This window comes from Nicotiana tabacum, chromosome 22 (genome assembly GCF_000715075.1).
Source record: "Nicotiana tabacum cultivar K326 chromosome 22, ASM71507v2, whole genome shotgun sequence".
Lineage (NCBI taxonomy): Eukaryota > Viridiplantae > Streptophyta > Magnoliopsida > Solanales > Solanaceae > Nicotiana > Nicotiana tabacum.
Genome location: NC_134101.1, coordinates 136,578,711 through 136,601,660, shown reverse-complemented (window position 1 = coordinate 136,601,660; position 22,950 = coordinate 136,578,711).

The following is a 22,950-nucleotide window of genomic DNA, read 5'->3' as shown; positions in this document are numbered from 1 at the left end:
TCGAGGCTGGTTGTAGTAATGGGGAAGGTTCCTAGATCCAACCCAAGCTCCCAACACAATTGTCGCAACGTTCTCCTTCTTCTTCTTCCCGAGCACACCCCCAGTACCGTTTTGAATGGCTTGAGTGGTCACCTTGATTGCTGAATAACTCATGATCTTGTTGGACTTGAGTCCCTCTTCAACCATGCCTCCCATTTTCACAACTTCATTAATAGACTTACCTACTGCTGACACCAAGTGACCGAAATAAGTGGGTTCCAAAGCCTGCAGGAAATAATCAACCATCTCGCTTTCTTTCATCGGAGGGTCCACCCTCCCCGTTTGCTCTCTCCAGCGAAGTCCATATTCTCTGAAGCTCTCACCAGGCTTCTTTTCCAGCTTTGTCAACGATAGACGATCTGGGATAATTTCGAGGTTGTACTAAAAATGGAAGGCGAAGGCTTAGGCCAAATCGTCCCATGTGTACCACCTGTTGTGATCTTGTCTGGTATACCATTCTAAAGCCGATACACTCAAACTTTGGCTGAAATATGCCATCAGCAATTCATCCCTTCCACCTGCCCCTCTTATTTTGCTACAAAATCCTCTCAAGTGTGCTACTGGGTCACCATGCCCATCGCACAGATCAAACTTGGGCATTTTGAACCTTGCTGGCAACTGAACATCTAGGAACATACATAAATCCTTATAGGCCACACTCGCTTGACCTCCCAGCCCCCTCATAACTTGGAACAATTGCTCTAAACTTTTGACCTTTCTGATTAGTCTCTACCGGGATATCAAGATGAGGGGTGTAAGGATATGGTTCTGGGACTTTGAAGGTGGGTTCAGGGGGATAGTACTGGTTGTCATAAGTTTGGAACAGGGGTTCACTGGAAGATCGGTGTAATGTAACAGGTGGAGGTGCCGCAAAAACAGGTGTAATTGGTGGGGGAGGGTATGGGACTTGTTTGGGTGGTGGAGCTTGAGAAGTATGGGAAGTGGTGCCATGGCATTGTTGGTAGAGGGGAAAGGATGGAGATGAGTTCACAGTGGGAGGCTCCAGGGGTTGGGCTGATGGTAGGATATAAGCAGGGTTGGGGGGATAAGCTGGTGGTGGATGCCCTTTCACCCAGGCTTGGTACATTTCAGCCATCTGCTGCTTCAGCTTATACATTTCTTCCCTCATCGCATTAACGTCCATTTCTTCCACCTCTTTCGATGGGTTAACAATACTTGTTTCTGGTTCCTGGTTGGCCATATTCAGCCTGTCTTTCGATCGGGTGTTGTAGGAGTGAGTTGCCAGAATGCCAGTCAACTAACCACCTGCCTGGACTGAATATATCAAACAAACAACCTTGTTAGCGATTAGGCTTTAACAGATTGGTAACCGCACATTGGGCATAAATCCACCTAAACAGTTAACCGACTCTATTATGTATTTGATTGGTTGCATGCGTCATCCCGACCTTTTCTTTTCTTTACCTTCTTGTTTTTCTTTCTCTCCCCTTTCTCTTTTTCTTTTACTCTCTTGTTTTTCCTCGTATTTTCTTTCTCTCTTTTTTTTATATTTGGTTACGGTCGAATCCTATGGAGATTGCCTACTTATCATGACCCCGCATGAATCAGACCAAGCGTAGTTCTTGTAGATAAGTGTGAAATAAAACATTTTTGGGATTTTCAATTTTCATAAAATAAAACAACAATTGCTTTCATTACAAACTCAAAACTAACAAATTCCAAAAGACTAACAGATTTCGATGCAAAGATGAAATACAGATTCCGAAAATAGACATCATACTCCAAGAAAAGAAAAATACAGACTTGAACACAACTCGGCGGACTCTAGCAGAAAGAAAATACAAACTCAACATGACTGACAAATGCTAACAAAAAGGGAAATGCAGACTCAAACGGAAAAATTATGAATACATCAATGTTCCCGGTGCCCGCGGGACATCATTCGGTATCGCCGCGGGCCTATATGCAAGCTCCCTTTGAAGTCGATCCATGTCGCTCATTATCTATTTAACAAATGTCATTATTGCTGCAAAGAAGGTAGTACGAGTCATATCCTCACAGATCTGGCATTTCATAACGATGTAGTCAGCGATGTTTCTAATTCCCTCTCTTATGACTCCTTTTTCTTGTAACAAACGCCCAATCTGTTGGACCCTGGCTTCCAAATTTTGCTCAGCCGCATGATTTTGCTCCTAAAGTTGTTGCAAATCTATTTCTAATTGTGCCAATGCTGCATAACAATGTTCCCTTTCAACTTTGAAGTCTTTTGCCTGTTTGATCATTTTATTTTCCGTGGTGATGACCCTTTTCTTTAACCCTGCGACCTCATCGTCGTACCTTTCTCTCAATTGCTTAACCGGGCGTACTCGTTCGTCTGCGTTTTTAGCCAATTCCTTTAGAGCCTTGGCTAGTTCACTTTCTGTTTTGTTCAAATCAAAATTGTAGTCATTTACTTTCTACCTCAGGTTAGTAATGAGTTTTTCATCTCTGTCGCTTCGGGCTGGATTTTCAGCTGCTACTTTCATTTTCTGAATTTGAGCTCGAAGGGCCTCATTTTCTTTAGCTAGCTTTTTCTTTTCTCCTTCATCCGCCGCGACTTGCAAGCTATTCTCGAATTGAAGTTCTCTGACTTGCTTTTCCAATTTGCTTATGGTAGCCCTGTACTCGTTTTCTTTAGTCAACCAGTCCCATTGCACTTGTGCTCCGTCGATAAATTGTTGGACATGGGGCCTCTTTGAGGGCCTGTCAAGTTCATGTTGCACTCGGGATCTTTACCATACCAAGCAGTATAACTAGGCTCCACCTCGCCTCTGGATAGATCTCGTACTTGAGTATTAGGCCCTAGGAATCTGCACTGATGCCAAATCCGGCGCACTTTCTCTTCTGGGAAGGCAGCTTTTGGATCTAACTCAATGACTTGCCGACTCAAATCTTCATTGTGTGGGATGGTCTGGTATCGGCCTAACTGACGTAAGACTCTGTGCGGAGCATAAGGCTAGATACTCCGCAGACCCATCAACAGCAAGAAACACACCTTAGACAACATATAGATTGCTTCGTTGACCGAGAGCCATCCGAATGTCCATTCGATCTTATTTGCGGTCAAAGATCTCAAATGAGCATGCCATGCTTCCGTACCATCCGGAAACCCATAACCCTCTACTCGATTTTCATGTTTTTCAATGCACTCAAGGCCAGTCATACCGCAATTCAAGTAGCCGGGACGGTGGCAAATGTGTTCCTCCATCCATATTTGTAACAGCATATTGCACCCTTCAAAAAACTTTGCTCCTTCTCGACAGAGAGAGAGAGCTCGGTAAATTTCTGCCAAGATCAGCGATATTATAGTCCCATTTGCCTTTTTCATCATAAAGTCGGCTATCCCTACCAACCCCATCTCAATATTCCCGTCTTTTCTCGGGCAAACCAAGATACCCAAGAACGCCACTATGAAAGCTAATCCTCTTCGAGCTTCCCACTTGTCTTGATTTCCAGCGCGAGTAAGACCGGTATATGGTGTTTCGAAGCCACGGGGATTCCCCTAACGTCGATACAGAAAGTAGAAGGTACAAAATCCTTTGGCCAGATTTCCGTCTCGGATATCCCGACTGATGCTTAACAAATCCAAAAATTTGTGGGGGGTCACTGTTCTTGGTGCTACCGGGTATTGACTTCTGAGGTTCCCTTCGAAACCGGCATAGCCTGCTATCTCTTCTAGTGTAGGAGTTAACTCGAAATCAGCAAAGTGGAACACATTATGTGTTGGGTCCCAAAACGGTATCAAGGCCTCAATCACGTCTTTTCTGGGCTTGACCTTCAAAAGCCCAATAAGACCGCCCAGTGCTTTTGTCACAACTTTCCTGCTGTCGCCCCCCAAATCATGCCACCACATATGTAGCTCCAAAGGGATCTCTTCACGGACTGAGAAAGGTTCATTTTGATTTGTGCTCATCCTGCACATTTATTAAGGTGATTTTAATTAAGAGGAAACCATGACTTATTTTGATTTAAGAGAAATGACCATTTTTAGTATTTTCACAAAACATCCGGCCTTGCCAACACGGCCTTTCAGCACTTCGAAACGAAGATTTTAAGGCTGTGTCAGCTAATCAGCCAAGACCTTTAAAAGTGACCAAAAGTGGCTGTTCTTGCAAAAACAGCCTTCCGACGCCCTTTTAGGAACATTCGGCTATTTCTGACAAGAATGGCATCACCCTAATTAATTTCAAATTAAAGCAAATTTTTTGTTCTTTTGGTTACTTTCGCAAAAAAGGAAGTTGGACCCGATGGGGGTTGCCTACGTATCTCACACCCTGTGAGAATCAAACTGGCTTAGTTCGGGCAAATAAAACAAACTATTTTTATTTGAAAACAAGACTTTTTTTCTTCTTTTTTTTATTTTATTGGAAAATAAAACTATTTTTGAAAACACCAACTTTTGTTTTTCCTCTTTTTTTTCTTTTTTTTTGTTTTTATTCTCTCAAAAATTCGGCAGCGTTTCTACACTGTTTGGGCATTGGTTGTTTTTTTTCAGAAGAGGCAATTAACTTTCTTTAACCCTCAAATTGTTATTTCTCTTTCCTCGACTTTTACCAATATCCATAAGTCGGTCAGCATGCAAGTCCGAAGCAAATAAATGCACAAGTAGCAAGTAGGATGCATCAGGATGGTCATTTTGTTTTGGGTGCACCTGTCCTAGACAAACCCAACCCCTGTGTTGAGCCTCTAAAGCCAAAAATGCACGTGATGCAAACAAACGTTCCTACTAGGGATCCGGCGTGAGGTCTTGTTATACTAGGTTCAAAACCTGGGTTTATTGTTCTAGACCTGGCTTACCCGAGCAGACAGCTCGAGCCGAGGGGGGGCAGCGTACCGGGAATACAAAAGCTTCACCAGCTTTGCAACTTGTCCGAACCTCGTTCTAAATTTGGAATGACTCTAACAGAAAAGAAGTCACACGAAGTGCACACTTATTCATGATTTAGAAGACTCTGAGAGAAGAGGGATTTCGCAACAGGTTATATACAGTTCACGGAGTATCAAAGCGGTAAAAGCAATCAATTAGCACATTAGTCCCAAGTCATGTAACAAATTCAGACAATGGATAAAGCCAACTATAACAATTATTCTAAGCTCGAATTCTTGAACCCTGACAAGAGATTCTGGGTTCGATCCCCAGCAGAGTCATCAGAGCTGTTACACCTCCTTTTTACCTTACACCCCGTAGAAGGGAGTGTAAACATGAAGCTCCCTTATATTTTTAAAAGGATAGGATTAGCTAGCTTAGTTTTTTTATTTTTCGTTTTGGTGTAATAAGGAGCTCAGCAAGCAAGCATATGTGGAAAAACTCTCACATATGCTCATGGGGCTTCAACTGACAAGAAGCATAAGCAATCACTCTACCCTCCTGCATCAACACACGCCCAATACCAACTCTAGAAGCATCATAATACATTGTATATGAACATGAAGCTGATGGCAAAACTAATACCGGAGGTGTGGTCAAGGCAGTCTTGTGCTTCTGAAAGCTCGCCTCATACTCATCCGACCACATAAAAGGAGTCCCTTTTGAGTCAATTTGGTCAAGGGTGATGCTATAAATGAAAATCCCTGAACGAACCGATGGTAATAGCCCGTCAAACCAAGAAAGTTGCGAATCTCTATGGCTGAGGACGGTCTAGGCCAACTCTGAACCACCTCTATCTTCTTCGGATCAATATGAATACCCTCACTGGACATCACGTGCCCCAAGAAAGACACTGAACTTAGCCAAAACTCAAATATGGAGAACTTTGCTAAAGCTTCTCCTCGCTCAACCACTGCAACACAACTCTCAAATGCTCCGCGTACTCCTCCTGACTACACGAGTACACCAGAATATCATCAATGAATACAATGACAAATGAGTCGGGATAAGGCCGAAACATGTTGTTCATCAAATGCATGAACACTGCTGGGGCATTGGTCAGCCCAAAAGACTTCACAAGGAACTCATAATGACCATATCGGGTCCTGAAAGTTGTCTTAAGAATGTCCGAGTCCCTGATCTTCAACTGGTGATACCCTGAACAGAGATCAATCTTGGAGAACACCCTCGCTCCTTGAAACTGGTCAAATAAATCATCAATACGAGGCAAAGGATATTTGTTCTTGATTGTGACCTTGTTCAACTACATGTAATCAATGCACATCCTCATAGTACCATCCTTCTTCTTCACAAATAGAATAGGCGCACCCCACGGAGACACACTAGGCCGAATAAACCCCTTATCAAGGAGTTCCTAAAGCTACTCCTTCAACCCTGTCAGTGCCATACGATATGGTAGATTAGAAATGGGCTTAGTGCCCGGCACCAAATCAATACCAAAATCAATATCCCTGTCCAGTGGCATGCCCGGCAGGTCTACAGGAAACACATCCGAAAAGTCCCTCACTACTGAAATTGAATCAATGGTAGGAGTCTCTGCACCAAAATCCCTCACGAAGGCCAGATAAGAAAGACAATCTTTCCCAACCATCCGCTGGGCCTTCAAAAATGAAATCACTCTACTGGGAACATAATCTATTGAACCTCGTCACTCAATTCATGGCAACCCCGGCATAGCCAATGTCACTATCTTAGAATGACAGTCCAAAATAGCACGACACGGAGATAACCAATCCATGCCCAATATCACATCAAAATCAACCATACTAAGCAAGAAGAGATCCACTCAGGTATCCAACCCCCAATAGTCACCACACATGACCGATATACACAGTCCACAATAATAGTATCGACCACTGGAGTAGATCCATGAATAGATGAAACAAGAGACTCATGGGGCGTATCCATATAATGAGCAAAATATGATGACACATATGAAAAAGTGGAACCAGAATCAAATAATACAGAGGCATCTCTAGGGAAGACTGAGACAATACCTGTAATTACAACATCTGAAGCAATAGCATCTGGTCTGGCTGGGAGGGCATAGAAATGGGCCTAACCACCACCTGATCGACCTCCCCCTCTAGGGAGACCCCTAGATGACTGACCTCCACCTCGAGCTGACTGAGCGGGTGTGGAAGTAACTGGTGCTGAAGTTGACGGCTGATATGAACCTCCCGTACGACGGGGACAAAACCTCTTAATATGACCCAAATCTCCACATTTGAAGTAACATCTCCCGGCAAATGGAGGTGGAGACTGAAGGGAGCCCCAAGTACTGGGATGCCCACTAGAAGAACTAGGCATAGATGAGTCTTGAACTGATGGTGCCTGAGTCGAACTTTAAGCTGGAAGGGCACTGAGAGATGAGTGACCCTGATGTGAAATGTGATAACCGTGGCCAGATGGCCCATCATGGTGGCCCGAATGGGCTAGCTGAGCATGTCTAAATGGACGGCCTCTATCGTATTGAAACTGACCTCCCGAAGGAACACCACCAAAACTACCAGATCCCGAGGCCTCTTGGCCTCCCTCTCAACTCGCGCCTGGCATCGAACCGACTCAATCTCTCGAGCAATGTCAACCACCTCCTCAAAAGAAGCACCAGACACCCTCTCTCTGGTCATAAGAATCCGTAGATGATAAGCGAGGCCATCCACGAATCTCCTGATCCTCTCCCTGTCTGTAGGAACCAACCAAATAGCATGACGGGCTAACTCAAAAAACCTTATCTCGTACTGCGTCACAGTCATATCATCCCAATGCAACTACTCGAACTGTCTACGCAACTCCTCTCTGTGGGACTGCGACACATACTTCTCCTGGAAGAGAGCGGAGAACTACTGTCAGGTAAGGGGTGCTGCACCAATAGGCCTACGCCTCTCATAAGCCTCCCACCAAGTGAAGGCAGCTCCGGAAAACTGAAAAGTAGTAAATAAGACCCCACTAGTCTCCAGAATACCTGTTGTACGTAACATCCTCTGATACTTGTCCAAGAAATCATGGGCATCCTCGCCCTCTGCACCACTGAAAGTCGGAGGCTGAAGACTACCAAACCTCTCCAATCGACACTCCTCGTCATCGGGCATAACTGGAACTACGTAATCTTGAACAGGTGCAACCGGTTGGGCTGGTGGTGCCTCCGGTGTCTACAGTCCCCGAATGACCTGCTTGGGTGTACGAGCGGTGGGAGTCTGAGTGCCTCTCTCGACCTAAGAAGTAGTTGTGGTAGTAGTAACTGCAACTACCTGAGCAAGATTAGTGCATACGGTTAGAATCTGAGCCAAGGTCTCCTAAAGACCCGGAATAACAATAGGCATAGTCGGTGCCTGAGTTGGTGCTGCTGGAGCATCCCCCGCTGGAGCCTGATCATAAGCAGGGGCGGCTGGTGGATCTGCAGGTGCTACCCTAGCTGTGGTTCGAGCTACACCCCTGCCCCTACCATGATCTTGACCGCGACCTCGATCTTTAGTGGCTGCAACTGGTGGTACTAGTTGTCGTCCGTCCTGACCGGTAGCACGTGTCCTCACCATCTGTGAGAGAATAGAATAACAGAAGTTTAGTACCAGAATCAACAAATTCGCACGACAAGAATTCAAGAATGTCAAGTTTTTCCTAAAGGTTCTACAGCCTCCCGAAGATAAGTACAGACGTCTCTGTACTGATCCTTGAGACTCTACTAAACCTGCTCATGACACATGAGACCTATGTAACCTCGGCTCTGATACCAACTTATTACGACCCCAAAGCCGACTCGGTCGTGATGGCACCTACCGTGAAACTAATTCAGCCAACGCATTTCCAAATAATCCATATTTCGTTTAAAACTTAAGTAAAACTATGTTTTCAACTACATTTCGATAAAAGATATAAAGTAAAATCAATACAATGCGGAAAATACAAGCCCGGCCTCGCGTGTCAATAAGTTATGAGCAAAATACTACAACTGTTCGAAATAAAACAAGACTAGCATAGTCTGAGAATAGCCAACAAATACACTAAGAGGAAGATAAGGAAGGAGAAAGGCGGGACTGCGATCGCCAGGCAGCTACCTCGCTATCTCCAAGGGAAGTCCACAACTGAAATGATCAGCAACCGTTACCGTGGCCCGAGATACCTGGATCTGCAAACAAGGTACAGGGGATAACGTGAGTACACCAACTCAGTAAGTAACAAGTCCAAACTATGGACTGACATGTAGTGACGAACCAAACCTCAACAGGTAATACAATTAAACTGTACAAAAAAGTAGACATGCTTGTAGTTCAAGTAAAAACTCAACAATAAATAAATACAGTCTGAACAGTACGGAGTATAAAGCTCAGGAAATCTCTATGTACCAATGGACAGATAGCATGGTCAATGTTCCATGTACCTCCTCTCATAAGTGCTCAACCACTCGGTACTTTACATGGCCATCCAGCCCAGGGAAGATCCATCTCGGAATATATACACATCACTGACCGCAGTCATCCAGTACTGAGGAAGGCCATTCCAGCCCTATGGAGAAGATCCATCTCCAATTATAAAAACTTCGGACAAAATCCATGTCCAGGGAAGATCCATCCTTCAATATCATCAACTAGCTCACTGGGGGTATGTTACAAACTCCGGAGGGGCCTCTACAGCCCAAACGCTATCATACCCATCAACCTAACTGCTGCAGCATACAGCCCGATCCCATAACTGTCACTCACAATCAGGCTCTCAGCCTCACTCAGTTATCACTCTCCAATCTCACACACACGGGCTCACAATGTCATGATACTAGCCTGAACAATGATATGATGTGCCAAATAACAATAATCGAGACTGAGGCATGATATAAAATGATTGAATAGGACAGAGTACAGAATATCAATGAAGCTAATGATATGACAACAATAAATGACCTCTCGGGTCTCAACAGTATCGGCGTGAAGCCTTAACATGATATTAGCATAATTTACATCTCATTAACTTAATCACATAATCTCGACATAGGTATCTGCAAGAAAGAGTCACTAAGCGGTGCCATGGAATGATCCAGGCCGTGATTCTCAAGGTGCACGCCCACACGCCCGTCACTTGGCATTTGCGTCACCTCAATAGTAATCATAGAACACATAGTTTGGGGTTTCAAACCCTCAGAATCTAACAAATAATTAGTATATTATCATCAATATACGCTAAAGGAATGAAACTCATACGAAAATTATCAAATTAATTCAAAAATCCCGAAGTTAGCCGAACCCAACCCCCGGGCCCACGTCTCAGAATTCGATAAAAATCACATCACAAGAATTCTCATCCTCCCATGAGTCTATACATACCAAAAACATCCAAATCGGACCTTAAATGGCCCCTCAAATCCCCAATTTAAACTCTCCAATTTCAAGCCCTAATCCCTCAAATTTTAACCCTTAAATCCCACAAATTTCATGTCTAATTAGTTAGAAATTACCATAGAATCGAGTATTGAGTTCACAAATCTTACATCTAAGCGATACCCCTTGAATCCCTCTTTAAATCTTCTCAAAAACCTTCAAAGCCGTTCAAAAATGGAGAGAAAAGAGCTGAAAATCGCGAAGGCCTCTATTTATACTTTCTAACCAGATGTTCCCTTCTTCACGAACGCGGTCAAAGCCTCGCGTTCGCGAAGCACAAAAATTCCACTGCTCAATTTTCCTCTTTCTTGAACGTGAGTACACTCTCGCGAACGCGTAGCTTCACCTACCAGACCCTTTGCGAACGAGTGTTCTCTACGCGAACGCGTAGAAGAAATCCTTTGGGGTCCAGCTGATCCATCTTTCCTCTTCACGAATGCATTCAACTCCTCACGTTCGCGATCCTTTCACTGGCCATACCTTTGAAAATGTGAGATCCCCTTCACAAACGCGAAAAACAAATCTCTGCAACAAAAATGCTAGAAAATCTGCTATCCTTCCAAAGTCCAAAATGATTCGTTAACCACTCGAAACTCACTCAGGCCCTCGGGACATCAACCAAACATGTCAACACATCCCATAACATCATTCAAACTTGTTCCAACCTTCAGAACACTCAAAACAACATCAAAACATCAAATCACCATCGGATTCAAGCCTAAGGATTTGCAAACTTCCGAATTCCGCAACCGATGCAAAAACCTATTAAACCTCATCCGAATTACCTGAAACTTTGCACACATGTCACAAATGACACAATGGACCTACTCCAACTTCCTAAATTCCAATTTGACCTCTATATCAAAATTTTTACTGCCGACCGGAAAATGCCAAATTTCCAATTTCGTCAATTCAAGCCTAAATCTTCCACATACCTCCAAAATATATTCTGATCATGATCCTAAGTCTCAAATTACCTAATGAAGCTATCCAAACCATCAGAATTCAAATTCGACACCTTTTTCACATAAGTCAACATTCGATTGACTTTTCTAACTTAAACTTACTCAAAAGAGACTAAGTGTCTCATGCCTCTCCAAAACCACTCCGAACCCGAACCAACCAAACTGATACCACATAATACAGCTGAAAAGACATAAAGAAGCAGAAATGAGGGAAACCGGACTGAAATTCATAAAACGACTGGCTAGGTCATTACAACATAATGTTGTTGTTTCACTCACTAGAGAATGTTATACATGTTTGCTTCATACATATATTGGAGACGTTTCCATGTATCTAGTCCCTTCATCGCCCAGTCTGGGGAAGTAGTCAGCAGGTGGGTGGTGAATCATATTGAACTTTGAGACGTCCCCTTCGTCGCCTCGTTAAAAACCTCCCCGAGAAAACACAATTGGGACAAAACCCGAGTGAGGGAAAAAGAGTACGACTTGAGGGATGTCCTTTTTCGGAAGTTGAAGTATTTGAGGTGGGAGACATTCCAATTGTTTTATAGTAGTTTTCCTTCCATTGTTTCAAGTTGGAATGCTCCTTTGCTCGCTTGCATGTGCGAGTGCTTGCGTTCCGATTTAAACTAACAACAGAGGACAAACCAAAATGAAATTTTTTGTACGTCGATCCAATGGGTCAGCGAAAAGAGCGGCATTGTAGCGTTACTCGCTCTGTCTGGTGTTCAAATGGTTGTTTTACATTTGGCGGCCGTGTTCAACTCGTTTTTAACAGCGTCTAGGCTTCGCGGGGGTTGGGCCCACCTCACTTGCTAAAGTGTTGAAATCGAGTCCCGGTCCGATCTCGTTTGATTTGTACCAACAACAAGGGAAACATGTCATACTTCATTCATGGACCATCCAATGCGTGGGGAAATGTGAAAGTAGGGAAGGATGTTCACATTCTTTCAAAGGAGTCGTCCCCTCATGAAGAGCGGAAATGCGGGTTAATATATAAGGTAAATGAGTCAAATGGGGGTGTTGTCATGCCAGATGACCATGATCCTATTTTGAACGTGTGTACGTCTTGCTAAACCTATCACTACTAGCGAGATGTGGGTTTTGCATAGATATTGGTTATAACTTCTACTATTATGTATCAGCCTGACCTAGATTAGTACAGTGTCTCGAAGGTTTATTAACCGCTCTTTCGAGTGGGTGGTGACATTTTGCCGGTTCTAGATCTGGAGGAAATTAAGAAATTTGGTTAAGAAATCCCCACAGACGGCGCCAAATTGTTTGACCAAAAAGTGTAAAACCCTTTTGTCGAACTAATTATTGATAATAAAGAAGGTAAATCGTAGCCAAATATAATTAATTCTAGATCCAAGCATATAAAGTGCGAAATAAAAGAAGAATAAGAACGCGTAAGATTTCTTAATGTAATAATCATACATCAAACATGAGAGATGAGCTTACATCTAGGGCAGATATGCATCATAATCATGGGAGCCAAGGAGGAGAAGAGAGGTAACTGTTGATAAACAAGAGATTCCTCTTGTTTTTTCTCTTGTCCTCGCTATCTTCTCAAAAAAAACCCTTTTATCTAGGCTTTCCCCATATATATAGTTCATTTCCCTTTTATCTAATGGTGTTTGACCAGCGTACTTTCTAACGACTGTAACTTTCGTCGTCTGCTTGAACACAACGCTTGTTCTGTGATGTACACTTTCCGACGATTTGACCCTGGCAATGGCCGAGGTGTTCTTTGCTATCTCGCCCTGTGGGCATGATTACAGCTTGGTCGACCCCTTATCATTCCTCTTAAGGATGACCACTCTAGTCAGATTTTGACCCATACAGTTTCTACTTAGACTTAATCTAAGTATTAATTAGACCTCAATCCCCTAGTGCATTTATTTTGTCTACAACTAACTAGATTTTCTATGATATCTTCATATCATCCGAACTATCAGCTTTTCAGCAGTATAGTCCACACTGCATGAATATTCGAACATGATATTAAAGTCGACTTGTTTTTTTACTGCATAGAAAGAAGAAAAAGGAGGGTTGCAATTTGCAAGATTATCCTTAATTTTCCTTGTTTTGTATTATAGATAAAGGGAAAGAGTATTCCCTCCTGTTTTTAATTATTTATACCACTGCCATGTTTGTTTTTCTTCCATATAGTCCTAGTTATAAGATGATGATTTCACTGATTTTATTATTTTTATTTAAGATAATTTAGAAATTAAATGATGAGTCCAAATTCAATATAGAATAATGGAAAACCATTGTCCTCCTTCCCACCTCGGCTAATATTAACTTTTTGCCAACCAAAACCACTTTCACGACTAGCCGGATACAACCTATCATCATTATCCACTTCCGTAACACGTCTCCATGATTAACCATCTCTATTATCGACCTTCACGCACAATGACCACCGTCAACCCCTACAACCACATCACCAACCACCTCGACGATCAACAGCCACCGACCTCCATACACGACCACTATAGCCAATCGATATCACGTAATTCACTACTATCAATCACCTCTACCACAAGCCTTCATGGCATAACCATATTCACCATATATTTGCCATCACCAACCACTTCTATCACTAGCTTCGGCAGTACCAACCATTAACATTAACCACCATATTTTTTAACTTGTTCCCTTTAATGAAATCTGGAGGGAAGTGGGGTAAATGGCCGATACTACTGGAAGGATTTCTCTTTGGATAATAGGTACTGTAACTGGTATTCTTGTAATCGGTTTAAGGGAATACCGTCAGACCTCTCTATAACAGCATCCTTATATAACAGGCATTCACTATAAAAGCCTAGTTTTTCTCAAAACCAATTTTTATATTATATTTTACCTCTCTATAACAGCATTCTGCCTATAACATGTTCTCAGTACGACCCATTTTTATTGCTTGAAGAACTTGAACCATGGGAAGGATAAAGAGGTGGGTTGCTTGGTTGTTGGTACCATGTGGGTCTTTGAAAACCCGAAATTCAATTTGCATGATTATTATTGTTTTTCCTATTTTCTTGATTGTTGCCTCACCAATTCCCTTGATTATTATTGTTGTTATGCTAAATCCCATGATTGTTAGAACCCCAATCGCCTTTGGGTATTTTTAGAATGCCGTTGATTTTGATTGGAGCCTTAAAAATTAATATGTTGCCCTTGGTAATTGTTCACAAATTGTACATCTTCTTCTTGTTTTTGGTAAGAGTCATCTTGGCCATAGCCACCATCGTCATATGAATAATTCTTCACTAGGGATTGAAATTGTGGACCTTTAGTCATCTTCTTGTTGTCTAAGACATTCACTCCTTCCATCTCATAAACTTGCTTAGGGGATTGAGTTTGATGAAGTTGAGCCTTAGTGAGTTGAGTCATGGTTGTGGTTAATTCAGCAATAGCTTCCCGTGATCTTGTGATTCTTTATGAAGATGGATCATGTTGGGATCACCTTGGAGAATATTAGCTTGGGATTGCCAAGTGGAAGAAGTTTCCTCCATCTCATTAACAATCTCAGATGCCTTTGCATAAGGTGTGGTCATAAAATTTTCTCCAGCCAATTGATTGACCACACATTGATTCGTAGTATAAATACCACGGTAGAAAGTTTGTTGGATCATATTGTCGGTCCTATCATTGTTCGGGCAATCCTTCACCATTGTCCGATGCCGCTCCCAAATTTCATGCAAAGGTTCATTGAGCTCTTGCTTGAAAGCCAATATTTCATCCGTAGAGTAGTCACGTGACAGGGAGAGAAGAACTTTGAAGTAAACTTTGCTGCCAATTCATCCCATGTATGGATAGAATAATTAGGCAAGCATTCCAACCAATCCAAAGCCTTACCCCTTAGTTAGAAGGGAAAAATCCTTAACCACAAAGCATCTTTCAAAATATTTATTGTTTGCTCCCCCAACACTTATCTACAAAACCTTTCAAATGCTTTTAGGCATTTTGAGTTGGTGCTCCGGTGAAATAACCATGTTGCTCGAGCAAAGTGAGCATCATATTTGTAAGTTAAAAGTTTTCCACCCTAATGCGGGGGACAATGGAACTTGCATACCCTTCATTCGGAAAACTCATATGTTATGCCTCTTGTGGTGGTGGGGAAGGTAGAATCACATTGTCTTATTGCCCATGGTCTTGGCGGTTTCATTGTGGAGCTTGAGGAATTTCATCAAGTTGATCCTATTTGTCGTCCACCTCTCCTAATGTAATGTTTCCAACTTTGTTGTTCTCTATTTGGAATCTACAATTACTTCAAAAAATTAGAATCACGAAAGTAAAAGAAGATACTTCAAGAAACAAACTCAAGTATATAGCTAACATTGTAAACACCCCGGCAATGGCACCAAAAATTTGATCAAGTCCAATTCACACCTAATTAAAGTGTATGAAACGGTTATTACAATAATAAAACTCAATACGAGTTGGGGTCGAATCCATAGGGAATTTAAAGTGGTGTTGAAGTAAACACTCAAGAGAGAAACTCGGAATATCTAAATTTATCTTTCAAACAAAAGTGGGTAACTGTTATCAAAATTCACTATTACTCCCTCCGTTTTAGTTTACGTGAACCCATTTAACTGGGCACGGAGTTTAAGAAAAGAGAGAAGACTTTTGAACTTGTAGTATAAAATAAGGCATATATATTTTGTGTGGTTATAAATCATTGCATAAAGGTAAATTGTTTCCAAATAAGGAAAGGGGTCATTCTTTTTGGCACGAACTAAAAAGAAAATAGGTTCACATAAATTGAAATGAAGGAAGTAAGAGTTTTAACTAATTAGTGAGCAAATAATGATTGAAATATTTTTGATGTCCCTTTATCAAATAGGGAAAAGACTATGGTTGTAACCTAACCTACGTGTAAAACTAATGGTTAGAGTAAATCTATTCTTGCTTGGTAGATCGGGGTTTATTATGACTCTCAATGCTCTAGTACCCACTCAATACCTCTTGGCTTGATTATGCCCAAATTAATTTTCTCAAGACCAAATGGGAGGCAATCAAAACAATTGAATATGAGTCCAAGTTGGATTATCCTTATCTCTAGTTCAAATCATTTAATCAACCTAATAAAAAGTTTTACTAGTTTAATTTCTTGTTAGCCAAATTTTTCTAGACTAAGTTCGCTTTCTCAAGTAAGAATTAAGTCAAGTAGGGACGAATCAATATTTACAACTATTAATTCTAAGTATAAAACATACACATGGCTAAATAACATCCACCCATTCAATAGAAAGCATTGTTATTGAATATTTATAAATTTTACACACTAAGTTTGGATGAAAACCCTAGATAAAATCTAGCTACTCATATTAATTGACATGGAAAAGTGAAAAGAAGAAGTAATTGAGACATAAACTAGAATTAAAGTGGAAAATAAATAGGGTTGATTTAATTATTGCTCCAAGTTGCCAAAAATAGCTAAATATAACCGCAGTAGCTACTACAGTACAAATATTTCCCTAAAATGTGTTCTTTATCTATTTATAGTGTTCTGAAATTCTCTGAAAAAAATGCCCTTCAGAGAGTTTTGCGGCCGCACAATTACATCTACAGTCTGAACTTTGGGATGTTGCACTTGCATGTGCTTTCAGTTGAAGGGATTTTGTTGCCGCACATAAGCTTTTGTGGCCACACTTCAGCTTCTGCGGCCGCATTATTTTGTTGCGGCGTGCACTTTGAGGAGGCTTCAGACTTGTTCTATTGCATCTTCTCTGATCAATCAGTCTTGACAGTGCGAACTTCAAATGCGACCGCACTTTTTTGTGTGCGGACCGCATTGCTGTCAAAGTGCTCTAAAGCTTCAGAGCTTCTTCTGCAGCCACATTTTGTTATCTGCTGGTTGTATTTGCTTTTGCGGTCGCAAATGTAATTCTGTGGAGCGCACTTCTCATTGCACTTCTCCTCTTGACTGATTTGAGCTGGAATATATCCTCTTTGAGTTAGATTTCTTTATTGATTTACATTCTCTAGAACACTTGCAATTCACCCATATTTGTTAGATCCGGGAACAAAAATCTTCACTTTTGGACTAAAACTAAAGCAAGAAGGCGCTAATAAGTGGTTAAAATTTATACTTATCAAGGTGCTGCCCTTCTAGAAATGAGATACTAGGTTAGAAATACGTTTTAAGCCCTTCCGTAGCTTAACCATGGTTCTAATGTCTTAATGTAGATTGAAATACGTTGTATTGTGGAATGCTTGGAAAGTATTGAAGAGACAAGGAGATTGACGTATGTTAAGGCTAAATCTTTCCTTCATTTTGGCATGATCCCATAACTATATGTATTTATAACGAGACATAAAGAGAAGTTTGTATTCCTGAATTTATGTACATTATTCTAGTCTCATAAGTTACAGTATTCTCCTTTATACAGACTTTATATATATATATATATATATATATATATATATATATATATATATATATATATATATATATATATATTAGTATTTATATAAATATTACAGTATTTTCACTACCACCGAGCTATAATCGGTGGGCAAGCCCCTATTGGGAAACCTCAGATCATATGGTAAATTATATACCGAGCCTACTATGGCTGAGCGCCTATGAGCAAGCCTAGAATGGCCGAGTTACCGAGCCTAATATGGCCGAGCGCCTATGAAGGAGCCTACTATGGCTAAGCAATTAAGCGTACCGAGCCTTAGAGTGTCGGACAACTATTTTACTTACTATATTGAGAGAGTTGAGTCAATATCAGCATGTAAGGATATCTTCAGATCATATTTCGCTCCCAGTTTCTTTTAGTTATTATATTATCAATTCAGTTTCAGCATTCAATTATTCTGTTGCCTTACATACTCGGTACATTATCTCGTACTGACGTCCCTTTAATCAGTGACGATGTATTTCATGCATACAGGTTTATCAGGTGATGTCCAAGTTCAATTTGATCGGTAAGCTCCACGTATTTTGGAGTTGCCAGGTCTAGGGTTTTGAGTACATATTATATATATACATAGAGATTATATGGGTAGGTGGGGGCCCTGATCAAACCACAGTACAGCCATCAGTGGAGCCTTGTACACATATCCTGTCACTCAATGTAGTATATTAGACTTGTAAACCTTGTATATATATTTTTTTGGTTTGTCAGTTGTAGTAGTTATGAAAACCTTGCCGACCCAACTTTATATTCATGTTCAGTTGGAGCTAGTCTCCATTCAGTTTTGTATTCTGTTTCACAAATTATCCTGCAATGAGGCCTTGTCGGGTAAAGTATCACATTGTATGTTCAGAGTCCCTCAAGCTCAGGTTGGTATGCTCGATCAAGTGATCCATCGAGAGCCGGTCTTGCCTCCACTGGTTTTGGGTGTGACAGACTTAGTATCAGAGCGGGTATGTCCTAGGAAGTTTAAAGCCATGTCTAGTAGGGTCTTGTTTATTGATGTGTCGTGCACAATATTATATAAGCAGAGAATTATAAGGCATTTAGGAGTTGGTTACCCCTATTTCAAAATCCAAATTGTGCTGTAAAACTGAGTTGTAGGAAATTTAAGTTAAACTACATATTGGCATTTGCATACAAAGATGCCAATGACTAGAAAGACTACGGCTGGTTAGAGGAGAGATGCAACAGCAGGTGAGGGACTAGCAGGGTACCCCAATAGATGGGGCCCAGTTTGAGGCACGGGGAGAGATCCCTTCTCAACTATTAGTGGATCCTCCACCACCTGAGGAGATTCCTAGGGATACTGCACCTCCCGTTCCCTCTCCACTTCCATCTGATAAGGATTTCAGGAGTGCGGTACATTTTTTGACATAGTTGGTAGCTACCCAGCAACAAGCTAGGGAACCAGCTTGCGAAGGATCTTCTGAGATGTATGGGAGTTCTAGGTTCCGAGAGATTATTGCCTTAAGCCCCCTAGAGTTCACGTGGACAGATTAGGGGGCGGACCTGTAGGATTTCATGTATCAGCTCTATAGGATATTTCGTGTTATGCATGCCACGGAGAAAAAGGCAATTGAGTTGGCAGCTTTTTGACTCCAAGATATAGTCATCCTTTGGTACGAGGGATGGGAGAGGTCCAGGGGACGTGATACACCTCCAACTATTTGGGAAAATCTTTGAGATGCCTTCTTTGACCAATACATACCGCGGGACATCCGACAGGATTGAGTTGATCAGTTTCTAACCCTTAAGCAGGGCAATATGAGCGTCCTAGAGTATAGCCTCTATTTCGACTCATTGGCTAGATATGCTCCATCCATAGTTGCTACTATGTGGGACATGATCTAAAGGTTTATAGCAAGGTTGGCCCCAGAGTTGACCGAGGCATGGATATCTCCCATATTCAGCCGTTTTCCCAGAATATAGAAGAGGACAGGCATCGGCAGCAGGGTATAGAGAGGTGTGGCTGAGGGTGTAACGACCCGTCCGGTCGTTTCATGAGTTACTGCTCTGTTTCTCCCATTTCTGCTTTTTTTGTCTTGTTCAACTGTATTATATGGTATCGGGTTGGTTGGTTCGGGTTCGGAATGGTTTTGGAGTTGTATGAGACACTTAGTCTCTTTTGAGTAAACTTAAGTTGGAAAAGTCAATCGAATGTTGATTTATGTGAAAAAGGTCTCGGATGTGAATTTCGATGATTTAGATAGCTTCGTTAGGTGATTTGGGACTTAGGAGCGTGATCGGAATGTATTTTGGAGGTTCGTGGTAGATTTAGGCTTGAATTGCAAAATTAGAAATTTGGCATTTTCTGGTCGGCAGTGGAAATTTTGATATTGGGGTCGAAATGGAATTTAGAAAATTGGAGTAGGTTTGTTGTGTCATTTGTGACATGTGTGCAAAATATCAGGTCATTCAGATGAGGTTTGATAGGTTTTTGCATCATTTGTGGAATTCGGAAGTTTGGAAATCCTTAGGCTTTAATCCGATGGTGATTTGATGTCTTGATGTTGTTTTGAGTATTCCAAAAGTTGGAACAAGTTTGAATGGTGTTATAGGATGTGTTGGCATGTTTGGTTAAGGTCCTGAGGGCCTCAGGTGAGTTTCGGTTGGTTAACGGATCATTTTGGACTTGAGGAGATATCAGATTTTCTGGTATTTTTGTTGCAGAGAATTGTTCTTCGCGTTTGTGAAGGGGGCTCGCATTCGCTAAGGTATGGGCAGTGGAAGGATCGTGAACGTGAGGAGATTAACACGTTAACGAAGAGGAGTTGGAGCAGCTGGGGACCCCAGGAATTGTGCATCGCATTCGCATAGGAGGGGTCGCGTTCGCGAAGGCTTTTGCAGCTGAAGCTTTGCGTTCGCGAAAGAGGAATTTGAGCAGTGTAATTTTTTTGCTTCATGAACGGGAGTCTTTGACCGCGTTCGCGAAGAAGGGAGCACCTGGGCAGAATGTATAAAAAGTCATCTTCGCGATCTTTAGGCCATTTCTCACCATTTTTGAACGACTTTGAAGCGTTTTGAGAGGGATTGAAGAGGGATTCGAAGGAAAATACTTGGAGGTGTAAGGTTTTTGAACTCAATACTCGATTCTATGGTAATTTCTAATTAATTAGACATGAAATTAGTGGGATTTAAAGCCTAAAATTGGAGAATTAGGGCTTGAAATTGGAGAGTGTAAATTGGGGATTTGAGGGACCATTTGAGGTCCGATTTTGATGTTCTTGGTGTCGAGCCTCCTTTTTCCTCGCGGAGTTCGGGTTTCGACATTCATTGAGAACAACTCGTTTCCTTTTGGGAATTGGGTATTTGAAGAGTCGCTACCTAACGGATTAAGGTGTGTTAGGGCACTAGAGCAATTAACTCATGTAACCAGTTTGCATTACCAGAAACTAGGGTAAGGGCTCAAAATAACCTTGAGGGGAAGGTGTTAGGCACCCCTCGCGGTCCACAACAGTGGGTCTCGGCCGAACTTAGTTATGTGAATTAATCATTTAACATTTATGCAGTCCAAGCACACATTTTGCAAATCAGGGAAGTATATGCAGTCTAAGCACACATACTCAAATTAAAGAAGTTTGGACAGTCTAAGCATAAGTAAATTAAGGAAGGGAAGTCCTAAGTTGGTTAGCCTATAGGATCACATCTGTACAATACCCGGTAAGCCTTCCTCAACTAGAGGGGTTACACATGGCATTAGCGCACAGGCCATCAATTCCTTTTACTACCCATTACCCTCCCCTTAGTGGTTATATAAGCAAGTTTAATTATAGAACTCTAAGCGTACTTTACCTGCCCCTTCCTTGTGGCCCCGGAGGTGCTTAGGACCTCTATACTTGCGCAGTTCTAAACACTCCTAAGATATTTAAAAGGTAAAATCTAAGTGACAACAAAGAACACATAGGACTGTCAAATAGGGAAGCAATTATGGGCTCATGCTTACCTCCACACATAAACAAATACGTAGCACGTCTCAAACAACTGATATCAAAAGAAATTCAGAAGGTCCTAGAACATGATATCTAGATGAACATCATAAACATAGATATGCAGCTTTTGTTTCAAGGCGAAGTGGCGGAATCCTAATCAGTTTGCCTACTGATTTTGAAGCCTGTTAAAACTGGACAGTTTCACACATAAATAGAGCATAATTTCACAGTTATAAGACCATTAATTACCTAAAGCTTTCCTAGGCGTTGGTCTGTATGTAATCATAGTTCTAAGAACTAGTTAAAACAACTTGAAATTATCCAGTCCTATAGGCATGCTGATCTTGGCGATTAATGTTACAAAACTGATTTCATGCAGGTTTATACTAGAACTTGATATCTATGTGTGGGGCTGTTTCAAAACCTTTTATAGACAGTTATTCATTTAAGTGACGTAGACATGATTTAGAGCCAAATGCAAACAGAGTCCTAAAGTAGGATTTTTAATGCACAAAGAAAAATGGTCATTTTATTAAGCGTGATTACAGTAATAACTTAATGACGGGATTTCCAGGTGGTAGCAACTTATGCAGAATCAGAAAAGAAGTGATTAACTTATAACAGGTTTGCTAATATGCAGAAGTAATAAACGTGAGCACCCTAAGGCAGGATTTCTAATGCAAATAACATAGACCTATGACATGTTTCTAATGCAAGTAACACAGCATATAGACCTAAAGCATGATTTCTATCATAATATAAACTCAAAGAAGGATTTCTACTGCATATTAACATATATAAACCTAAAAGCATGATTTCTACCTGGTTGGCCCACAAAAATCATATAGGTACCCTCCCTTTTTACTAATCACCCCAATATCTATTTACAAAGAATATTATTACAGACCAGGATCAAATGAATTACATAACTAAATGAAGCTATACTATAGGGAGCCTGAATCAGGCTCAAAGTAAACCTGGGAATGTCAGGCCTTCAACACAATCTTAGATGCCAAAGATCTCACAGCCAATAGTGTGTCTTGGTATGTCAGAGCTCCCTAAGGACCTCAAGGATCCCGGGCAGTGCTCACACCAAGACCTTTCTCAAATAGGGATTGGTTATGTGCAGTATGGAAGGTCCAGCCCTGGTGTACTAGAGTTCAAAGGGATCTTAAGGATCCCTAAGCAGTACACGCATTAGAGGGGCAGAACCTAATAGTCTAAGAGTAAAATGAGAGTGCTTGACATAGTTGGAACAAATTTTGGAAAAACAGTATAAAAGTAGAACATTTAGGAGCGAAAAAGAATTTCATGAGTGGA